Genomic DNA, 12205 nt, shown 5'->3' with positions numbered 1-12205 from the left:
GCCTACTACTGTGAGAAGCCTGCCTAGCCCTCGAGTCATTGAGTAATAGCCTCAAGTGGATGTTGAACTAGAGGCGGTAGTCCCGCATCCAGTTCAACATACACTCAAGGGCTCACCATGGCGGGGCTGTCCAGGTGAGCTATACATTCAACATCTGCATAAAGTTCAACATCCACTCGAGGGCTCCCCCTTGCCTTCTGTCCAGGTGCACTATACAGTCTATCTTGGAGCCCTCGAGTGGATGTTGAGCGAGATTCAAGGATGTCTCCGTCAGGGAGAGCCACTGCTCAACTGGATGCGGAAGTGTAACCAGATCTCGACAGATTCTGTGGTGGTTTGCATTTTGCCTGTACATTTCATAATATATATTTTTTCTAACAGGCTTATATGTTGTTTTGGACTGTTTTAAAGACTTTCAATAAGAATTAACTTGACTGTTATTGTTGCAAACAATTATTTTGTATGTAGCAGTAAAGCTAGCTAGCATGCTAGCTATCAATCATAATGGGTTTGGTTACCTAGCTAACTAGTGTCGTCAACCAGATTAGCATCTGAATTCGAATTATTTTGAGTGTAATGCAGTTTGGTGACACTAACCACATTTCCATCCAGTTTTTATGGGAGTAAAGTCATACCTTTTTAAAAGAAATCATGACAGCTGTCATGGAAACAGGAAGTTTCGGTACAATTTTACAAATGCCGACACATCATTTGTTGGTTTGACATGGTGGGATCTGTTTGTGTCATTAGGTCTCTCTTGGAAAAGAGATGTTATCTCAATGAGAAAAAACCTGTATAAATAAATGTAAAATAAAAATAAAATAGTGTTCTTTGGCACAGGAACTAAGGCAACCTGCCTAAATGACTACTGACCTGTAGCACTCACGTCTGTAGCCATGAAGTGCTTTGAAAGGCTGGTCATGGCTCACATCAACACCATTATCACAGAAACCCTAGACCCACTCCAATTTGCATACCGCCCCGATAGATCCACAGATGATGCAATCTCTATTGCACTCAATACTGCCCTTTCCCACCTGTACAAAAATAACACCTACAGTTAAAGTCGGAAGTTTACATACACCTTAGCCAAATACATTTAAACTCTGTTTTTCACAATTCTTGAAATTTAATCCAAGTAAAAATTCCCTGTCTTAGGTCAGTTAGGATCACCAATTTATTTTAAGATTGTGAAATGCCAGAATAAAAGTAGAGAGAATGATTTATTTCAGCTTTTATTTCTTTCATCACATTCCCAGTGTGTCAGAAGTTTACATATACTCAATTAGTATTTGGTAGCATTGCCTTTAAATTGTTTAGCTTGGGTCAAACATTTTGGGTAGCCTTCCACAAGCTTCCCACAATAAGTTGGGAGAATTTTGGCCCATTCCTCCTGACAGAGCTGGTGTAACTGAGTCAGGTTTGTAGGCCTCCTTGCTCGCACAAGCCTTTTCAGTTCTGCCCACAAATGTTCTATAGGATTGAGGTCAGGGCTTTGTGATGGCCACTCCAATACCTTGACTTTGTGATGGCCTTAAGCCATTTTCCCACAACTTTGGAAGTATGCTTGGGGTCATTGTCCATTTGGAAGACCCATTTGCGACCAAGTTTTAACTTCCTGACTGATGTCTTGAGATGTTGCTTCAATATATCCACATAATTTTCATTCCTCATGATGTCATCTATTTTGTGAAGTGCACCAGTCCTTCCTGCAGCAAAGCACCCCCACAACATGATGTTGCCACCCCCGTGCTTCACGGTTGGGATGGTGTTCTTCGGCATGCAAGCCTCCCCCTTTTTCCTCCAAACATAACAATGGTCATTATGGCCAAACAGTTCTATTTTTGTTTCATCAGACCAGAGGACATTTCTCCAAAAAGTACGATCTTTGTCCCCATGTGCAGTTGCAAACCGAAGTTTGGCTTTTTTATGGCGGTTTTGGAGCAGTGGTATCTCCTTGCTGAGCGGCCTTTCAGGTTATGTCAATATAGGACTCGTTTTACTGTGGATATAGATACTTTTGTACCTGTTTCTTCCAGCATCTTCAAGTTTGAAGGTAGGCCTCCAACTGACTCAAATTATGTGAATTAGCCTATCAGAAGCTTCTAAAGCCATGACATCCTTTTCTGGAAATTTCCAAGCTGTTTAAAGGCACAGTCAACTTAGTGTATGTAAACTTCTGACACACTGAAATTGTGATACAGTGAATTATAAGTAAAATATTCTGTCTGTAAACAATTGTTGGAAAAATGACTTGTGACATGCACAAAGTAGATGTCCTAAGCGACTTGCCAGTGGTTGAAAAACGAGTTTTAATTTCTCCAATCTAAGTGTAGGTAAACTTCTGACTTCAACTGTATGTCAGAATACTATTCATTGACTACAGCTCAGCGTTCAACAGCATAGTGCCCTCAAAGCTCATCACTAAACTAAGGACCCTGGGACTAAACACCTCCCTCTGCAACTGGATCCTGGACTTCCTGACGGGCCGCCCCCAGGTGGTAAGGGTAGGGAACAGCACATCCGCCACGCTGATCCTCAACATGGGGGCCCTACAGGGGTGCATGCTCAGTCCCCTCCTGCACTCCCTGTTCACTCATGACTGCATGGCCAGGCACGACTCCAACACCATCATCAAATTTGCTGATGACACAACAGTGGTAGGCCTGATTACCTACAATGATGAGACAGCCTTAAGGGAGGAGATCAGAGACCTGGTCTTGTGGTGCCAGGAAAACAACCTCTCCCTCAATGTGATAAAGACAAAGGAGATGATCGTGGACTACAGGAAAAGGAGGGCCGGGCACACCCCCATTCTCATCGACAGGGCTGTAGTGGAACAGGTTGAGAGCTTCAAGTTCCTTGGTGTCCTTTGTGTCCACCAACAAACTATCATGGTCCAAACACACCAAGACAGTCGTGAAGAGGGCACGACAAAGCCTATTCCCCCTCAGGAGAATGAAAAGATTTGGCATGGGTCCTCAGATCCTCAAAAGTTCTACAGCTGCACCATAGAGCTTTCTGACTGGTTGCATCACTGCCTGGTATGGCAACTGCTCGGCCTCTGACCGCAAGGCACTACAGAGGGTAGTGCGTACGGCCCAGTACATCACTGTTCTCTCTGCTACCGCATGGCAAGTGGTACTGGAGTGTCAAATGAAGGTCCAAAAGGCTTCTTAACAGCTTCTATCCCCAAGCCATAAGACTCCTGAACAGCTAATCAAAGGCCCTCTTTTACGCTGCTGCTACTCTGTTTATAACCTATGCATAGTAACTTTAACTTTACCAACATGCACATTTTACCTCAATTACCCAGTGCGCACGCACATTGACTCTGTACCAGTACCCCCTGTATATAGCCTCGCTTGTTATTTTACTGCTGCTGTTTAATTATTTGTTACTTAAATTATTTATTTTATCTTAACTTTTGGTTAAGGGCTTGTAAGTAAGCATTTCACATGCGCATGTGACATAACATTTGATTTGGAACTGTTCAGAGACTGCGTGAATCAGGCCTTCTTGGTTGAATTGCTGCAAAGAAACCAATACTAATGGACACCAATAAGAAGAAACTTGCTTTGGCCAAGAAAGACAAGCAATGGACATGGAAATCTGTCCTTTGGTCTGATGAGTGCAAATCTGAGATTTTTTGTTCCAACCGTTGTGTCTTTGTGAGACGCAGATTAGGTGAACAGATGATCTCCGCATGTGTGGTTCCCACCATGAATTAGGTGTGATGGTGCTTTACTGGTGACACTGATTTATTTAGAATTCAAGGCACACTTAACCAGCATGGCTACCACAGCATTCTGCAGCGATAAGCCATCCCATCTGATTTGTGCTTAGTGGGACTATCATTTGTTTTTCAACAGGACAATGATCCAACAAGCCTCTAGGCTGTGTAAGCATGATCATATGTAGGTGAAAGTGTTTAACTTCATGGTAAGATTTTACAAATTTTAAATTGTTATAGTCAAATTCATTTTTGCAAATCACTGTAATTGAGTGACCTCAATTGTTACTATTGCTCGAAGCAAGTGGAAATGCAGGATTTCTTCAAAGTGCAATATTCAAATATTCAGGAGGAAATATCAGTCCTTCATTGTAGAGTTGAGTACAGATGGAGAAACAGCATTCTTACAGGCCACTGCAATTAAAGAGAAGGCAATTAGACATAACTCCAAGTTCCAGGACACTGGAAGCGAGCCAGAAGACAAACATCCACCGATCATGTTGAATACAAACACGTAATAAGGAGAACACACAGGGGACTGAAGTTTAGAGAAGAGTCAGCCTAATGCAGGCACTCAAGAGAAACAACGCAGGACAATATGCCTAAGACTACGCAGCAGAATGTCTTTTATAATGGAGATGCAATCCGCAGTGGGCAATCAAATCAAAGTTTATTTGTCAGGTGCGCCGAATACAACAGGTGTAGACCTTACAGTGAAATGCTTACTTACAGGCTCTAACCAATAGTGCAAAAAAGGTATTAGGTGAACAATAGGTAGGTAAAGAAATAAAACAACAGTAAAAAGACCGGCTATATACAGTAGCGAGGCTATAATAGTAGCGAGGCTACATACAGACACCGGTTAGTCAGGCTGATTGAGGTAGTATGTACATTTACATTTACATTTAAGTCATTTAGCAGACGCTCTTATCCAGAGCGACTTACAAATTGGTGCATTCACCTTATGATATCCAGTGGAACAACCACTTTACAATAGTGCATCTAACTCTTTTAAGGGGGGGGGGGTTAGAAGGATTACTTTATCCTATCCTAGGTATTCCTTAAAGAGGTGGGGTTTCAGGTGTCTCCGGAAGGTGGTGATTGACTCCGCTGACCTGGCGTCGTGAGGGAGTTTGTTCCACCATTGGGGTGCCAGAGCAGCGAACAGTTTTGACTGGGCTGAGCGGGAACTGTACTTCCTCAGAGGTAGGGAGGCGAGCAGGCCAGAGGTGGATGAACGCAGTGCCCTTGTTTGGGTGTAGGGCCTGATCAGAGCCTGAAGGTACGGAGGTGCCGTTCCCCTCACAGCTCCGTAGGCAAGCACCATGGTCTTGTAGCGGATGCGAGCTTCAACTGGAAGCCAGTGGAGAGAGCGGAGGAGCGGGGTGACGTGAGAGAACTTGGGAAAGTTGAACACCAGACGGGCTGCGGCGTTCTGGATGAGTTGTAGGGGTTTAATGGCACAGGCAGGGAGCCCAGCCAACAGCGAGTTGCAGTAATCCAGACGGGAGATGACAAGTGCCTGGATTAGGACCTGCGCCGCTTCCTGCGTGAGGCAGGGTCGTACTCTGCGAATGTTGTAGAGCATGAACCTACAGGAACGGGTCACCGCCTTGATGTTAGTTGAGAACGACAGGGTGTTGTCCAGGATCACGCCAAGGTTCTTAGCACTCTGGGAGGAGGACACAATGGAGTTGTCAACCGTGATGGCGAGATCATGGAACGGGCAGTCCTTCCCCGGGAGGAAGAGCAGCTCCGTCTTGCCGAGGTTCAGCTTGAGGTGGTGATCCGTCATCCACACTGATATGTCTGCCAGACATGCAGAGATGCGATTCACTACCTGGTTATCAGAGGGGGGAAAGGAGAAGATTAATTGTGTGTCGTCTGCATAGCAATGATAGGAGAGACCATGTGAGGATATGACAGAGCCAAGTGACTTGGTGTATAGCGAGAATAGGAGAGGGCCTAGAACAGAGCCCTGGGGGACACCAGTGGTGAGAGCACGTGGTGCGGAGACAGATTCTCGCCACGCCACCTGGTAGGAGCGACCTGTCAGGTAGGACGCAATCCAAGCGTGGGCCGCGCCGGAGATGCCCAGCTCGGAGAGGGTGGAGAGGAGGATCTGATGGTTCACAGTATCAAAGGCAGCCGATAGGTCTAGAAGGATGAGAGCAGAGGAGAGAGAGTTAGCTTTAGCAGTGCGGAGCGCCTCCGTGACACAGAGAAGAGCAGTCTCAGTTGAATGACTATATGTAATGTAATATAATAATATAATATAATATAATGTACATGTAGATATGGTTAAAGTGACTATGCATATATGATAAACAGAGAGTAGCAGCAGTATAAAAGAGGGGTTGGGGGGGCACACAAAGAAAAAAGTCAGGGTAGCCATTTGATTACATGTTCAGGAGTCTTATGGCTTGGGGGTAAAAACTGTTGAGAAGCCTTTTTGTGCTAGACTTGGCATTCCGGTACCGCTTGCCATGAGGTAGTAGAAATAACAGTCTATGACTGGGGTGGCTGGAGTCGTTGAACATTTTTAGGGCTTTCCTCTGATACCGCCTGGTGTAGAGGTCCTGGATGGCAGGCAGCTTGGCCCCAGTGATGTACTGGGCCGTGCGCACTACCCTCTGTAGTGCCTTGCGGTCAGAGGCCGAACAATTGCCGTACCAGGCAGTGATGCAACCGGTCAGGATGCTCTCGATGTTGCAGCTGTAGAACTTTTTGAGGATCTCAGGACCCATGCCAAATCTTTTAGTTTCCTGAGGGGGAATAGGCTTTGTTGTGCCCTCTTCACGACTGTCTTGGTGTGTTTGGACCATTCTAGTTTGTTGTTGATATGGACACCAAGGAACTTGAAGCTCTCAACCTGCTCCACTACAGCCCCGTCGACAAGAATGGGGGCGTGCTCGGTCCTCCTTTTCCTGTAGTCCACAATCATCTCAGTCTTTCTTACGTTGAGGGATAGGTTGTTATTCTGGCACCACCCGGCCAGGTCTCTGACCTCCTCCCTATAGGCTGTCTCGTCGTTGATCAGACCTACCACTGTTGTGTCTACTACAAACTTAATGATGGTGTTGGAGTGCAATAGAGATTGCATCATCAGTGGATCTGTTTGGGCGCTATGCAAATTGGTGTGGGTCTAGGGTTTCTGGGATAATGGTGTTGATGTGAGCCATTACTAGCCTTTCAAAGCAGTTCATGGCAACGGATGTGAGTGCTACGGGTCTGTAGTCACTTAGGCAGGTTGCCTTTGTGTTCTTGGGCACAGGGACTATGGTGGTCTGCTTGAAACATGTTGGTATTACAGACTCAATCAGGGACATGTTGAAAATGACAGTGAAGACACCTGCCAGTTGGTCAGCAAATGCCCGGAGCACACGTCCTGGTAATCCGTCTGGCCCCGCAGCCTTGTGTATGTTGACCTGTTTAAAGGTCTTACTCACGTCGGCTACTGAGAGCGTGATCACACAATCGTCCGGAACAGCTGATGCTCTCATGCATGCTTCAGTGTTGCTTGCCTCGAAGCGAGCATAGAAGTTATTTAGCTAGTCTGGTAGGCTCATGTCACTGGGCAGCTCACGGCTGTGCTTCTCTTTGTAGTCTGTAATAGTTTGCAAACCCTGCCACATAAGACGAGAGTCGGAGCCGGTGTAGTAGGATTCAATTTTATCCCTGTATTGACGCTTTGCCTGTTTGATGGTTCATCGCAGGGCATAGCAGGATTTCTTGTAAGCTTCCGGGTTAGAGTCCTGCACCTTGAAAGCGGCAGCTCTACCCTTTAGCTCAGTGTGAATGTTAACTGTAATCCATGTCTTTTGGTTGGGGTATGTATGTATGCACTTATTGATAAAGCCAGTGACTGATGTGGTGTACTCCTCAATGCCATCGGAATCCCAGAACATGTTCCAGTCTGTGATAGCAAAACAGTCCTGTAGTTTAGCATCTGCTTCATCTGATCACTTTTTAATAGACCGAGTCACTGGTGCTTCCTGCTTTAATTTTTGCTTGTAAGCAGGAATCAGGAGGATAGAGTTGTGGTTGGATTTACCAAATGGAGGGCGAGGGAGAGCTTTGTACGCGTCTCTGTGTGTGGAGTACAGGTGATCTTGAATTTTTACCCCTCTGGTTGCACATTTAACATGTTGATGGAAATTTGGTAGAACTGATTTAAGTTTCCCTTCATTAAAGTCTCCGGCCACTAGGAGCGCCGCCTCTGGTTGAGTGGTTTCCTGTTTGCTTATTTCCTTAAACAGCTGACTGAGTGCGGTCTTAGTGACAGCATCTGTCTGTGGGGGTAAATAAACAGCCACAAAAAGTATAGCTGAAAACTCTCTAGGCAAGTAGTGTGGCCTGCAATTTATCACAATATACTCTACCTCAGGCGAGCAAAATCTAGAGACTTCCATAGATTTCGTGCAACAGCTGTTGTTCACAAGTATGCACAGACCGCCCCCCTCATCTTACCGGAGTGTGCTGTTCTATCTTGCAGGTGCAGCGTATATCCCGCTAGCTGAATATCCATGTCGTCATTCAGCTACGATTCCATGAAACATAGGATATTACAGTTTTTGATGTCCCGTTGGTAGGATATTCGTGATCGTACCTCGTCTAATTGATTGTCCAATGATTGCACGTTGGCGAGTAGTATTGACGGTAATGGCAGCTTTCCCACTCGCCTTCTCTGGGTCCTCACGAGGCATCCGGCTCTTTGTGCTCTGTACCTGCGTCGCTTCCTCTTGCAAATAACGGGAATGTCGGCCCTGTCGGGTGTTTGGAGAATGTTCTGTGCGTCCTGCTTGTTGTAGCAAAAAATCTTTGTCTAATCCGAGGTAGTGATCACTGTCCTGATATCCAGAAGCTTTTTTCTGCCGTAAGATACGGTTGCAGAAACATTATGTACAAAATAAGTTACAAATAACGCGAAAAAAAACACATAATAGCACAATTGGTTGGGCGCCCTTAAAACTGCTGCCATTTCTTCCGGCGCCATTTTATCATCAGGGCCAGCACACAAAGTAGCAAAACAGAGGAACAAAGACAACAGCACATTGAAGCAGCGAGGAATGGCTAACATTAAGCCGTAGCAAGCTACAAGAAGCCCCCCACCCACCACCAACCCAAGTGACACAACATTGAAGATGGAAGGCTCAAATTAGTATGTTTTTTAAGTGGCCTTGGGATGACGAGCAGTGATGGCATGACAATCTTGGGAGCGTTTTGACGGCCCAGCCTGTCAGTGTAACCTGTTTAGTAATTATGTTGTTTAATTAGATAGGAAGAAATGCAATTAAAAACCACACTTTTATTCCCTTAAAAGGATTCGGCAGGCTCCTTGTTTGGTACTTGTTTAAGAGACTAAGCGGTTGAATGGTCTTAGCGTTGCTGCATACCCATATCTTCATGCTTATTGCAACGGTCAAATTACAAATTGCGCTTAGCATAATAAAGGGCAAGATGTTCAAGATGAAAATTTAACGAGGATAAGTAGAGGCTCGGCAAGTAATTTACAGTATTGTAGAGAAAGAGAAATCACTTCTACTAGGCATAGGATTAAAGCAAATATTATAACTGGACACTGAGGGAATACTGTAGGGATGTTCTATGTACAGTACCTCGTTATACTACTGCTCTATAAGAAGAGTTACAGATCATTATACTCTACAGGCCAACCACTCACCAGCTAGAGAAGTCCCCAACCCACCAGTAGCCAACAATCACAGTCGCATCTGTGTAGGATTTCCCGTTGGCTGTTGTCATGTCATCCTTGACAATACCATGGTAGTTGCCGCAGGCGCTGCACACCTTGCCAGCCAGGTGGTTGTCGACAGTAACGAATAGCTCCTGGGAGATGGAGTAAGTGACACGCACACCAGAATCCCTCTCGATGACCACTGTCCTGTTGGCGATGCTGACAGACAGCTGTTTGGCTGGAGTGCTGGGAAGGGACACATTCTGACCATTCACCTGGGAGATACAGGAAGAGGACGAAGACAGTCAGTCATGTCCATTACAAAATGAGATTACCAAAAATATCTAAATTTCTTTGCGCAAACTGCTATAGTAAATGTGCTCTGTGGAGGAGGTCTCATCCCTCATTCCTCAGCCTTACTCACCCAGGTGTTGTGCTGGCTGTTGACAGTGACATACTTGAAGAAGACGTAGACTGTAGTCACATTGGTATAGGCTCCGTTACTGCAGACATCCACCACCACCCTGAACCACTGGGCAGAGGTCTGGTCAGAGGCTACCTCATAACCCCCTTCATGCAATCGAAGGTGGTGAAGTGGGCACCAGGATGGACCATGCAGTGTCCCTGTTTGAGTTGGCATCCTCTGACCCCGTCCTTCACCCCACAGACCTCTCCGCTGGCACAGATCAGCTTCTCACACCTCACCAGCCGAGGCCTGGCACACACAGTGTCAAAGCCTTTGGTTACCACCAGTTGGCCAATCTGGAAATATAGAACAGTGCTATTCATGTACAATAGACATAGTTGGGCGATCTTTCGCCTCACCATCAGATACATGCCGTCGTAGATGCATCCGCACATATCCATGGAGACAAACTTGTCGCCGTCAGAGACGAAGCCCACGTCACACTGGCAGCCCTCAAAGCAGCTAGAAGAGCAGGTGAAGGAGTCCACCAGGCTGGCACAGCTAGTACCACAGGTGTCGGCACATAGCTCGTAGTGGCTGTTAGCTGGGCAGGAGACAGCTGCAGGGGAATACCATGAGAGAGAGAGTTGACAGTGGATTTAAATATGCAAGACTAATACAGTATATCACTTCTACATCACTCTTTTCTGCAGGTTGGTTAAAGTAGTGTTGGATTCTAAAATTTGAGATATTTAAAGACATGATAGATCAGACACATAGTATATTAATTAAGGAGTGAGATCTGTAGAAAGACAGAGTGGCTGTGGAATGTGCTGGGTGGACGGGAGGAGATCCCAGGATTGCTATAGGGGAGACAGATGGACATCTGTGGATTAGGCAAAGGAGGGGTTGAGGTCAGGAGGTCAGATCCCCTGAAGGGAGTAAAAAGGGTTTAGTATCCTGTTACTCTCTTCAAGTGGAACCATAAGATGTAAGGATTGGAGAGAAGGAGGACTGTCCAAAGTGGGGCTACCTGTGATGGTGAGAAATGTTTTGTTGTCTGAATACAGCTGTAACGACCCTTTGGGAAGAATTAAACTTGGTTAAGCTTCTCTAGTGTCCGTGAGTTATTTACTCTGAAAAATAAGAAACTAACAGTAGTAATTAAACATGTAAACAGGTTACAGTAATCTCATCTGATGGTTCAGACTCACAGAAGGAGCTGCTCCTCCAGGCCTGTATCTGGGCCCCAGCATACTGACAAGCGATAGCGTAAGCCTGGATGCGCTCACAGAGTCCCTCTGTCCCCGTCCATGGCACACACGTCAAACACACAGTGGGCCACGTATACTGCCGGATTCACCTTATTGTGGCAGGCCTGGAAGGGCCCGTTGTCTGCTGCCATGATGCCGCAGGAGTCTAGCCTGCCATACTGGGATGCGTTGGCATGATCACATACTGGGCACTGCCCGCCGCAGCCTCCACACACTGCCCGAGGGAGGTCCAGCACCCACACCTGCCCAAACTCATCCATGCTGCCCATTTGGTAGGCGGAAGTCGTCGTCTGGCTTGGTGTTGTAGTTGCCACAGATCTTGCTCTGGTAGGTGGAGGGAACGATGACTTTGATGTAGTACACGGTGTCATAGAGCACCCGCAGGCCGAAGTCTGTCTGGAGGATAATGTTACAACCCTACTGGGTCACCATAACCCAGCCAGCACAGAGAGAGAGGAAGGTTCACCAGCTCCACATCCACCTGTGTTGGATAGGACAAGGCCAAACAGGATCACAGAAAGGACAATTCCCAGGGCCACCACCCCTGGCGTGGACTACAGGTTATTTTAAGTATAGGAAAAATAAAATAATAATCTAAAAGTTGTTCAAAAAGATGCTCACTTACAATCACTCTCCAGCTCATCCCCTGCAAAATGCTGATGGCATAGCTGTGACAGACACAGCGATCATGTTAGTGACAGCCACCTTCCCATTGCCGTACTTTTCAATCCCTTGAGTCACGGTGAAGCCGGTCAGTCTGCCTTTGTCGTCTTCACACACCTTGGCCAGCGTGTAGACGCAGGTGCCCTGGAAGTCGAACCTGCGTCTGAATGACATGTAGTGGAGGTCGCCTGACGCCAAACACGTGGCCTGCCCAATTGGGTGGCACCCCAACACCGCGTTTACCACCTTACAGGCCTCCTCGGCACCACACTGGCCTTCTGGCAGGAGACTGCTCCGTTCTCCCCACAGGTACACTGTTCCAGACCCTGGGGGTAGAAGGTCTCCCCCTTCCTGTAGTAGTGCCCCCCGTAAGAGCAACCGCACTGTGCCAAGGGTACGCAGGCGTCACCACTCAGCAGGTAGCCTTTGTCACA

Source organism: Salvelinus alpinus, chromosome 4 (genome assembly GCF_045679555.1).
Source record: "Salvelinus alpinus chromosome 4, SLU_Salpinus.1, whole genome shotgun sequence".
NCBI lineage: Eukaryota > Metazoa > Chordata > Actinopteri > Salmoniformes > Salmonidae > Salvelinus > Salvelinus alpinus.
This window is presented reverse-complemented; position numbering follows the sequence as displayed.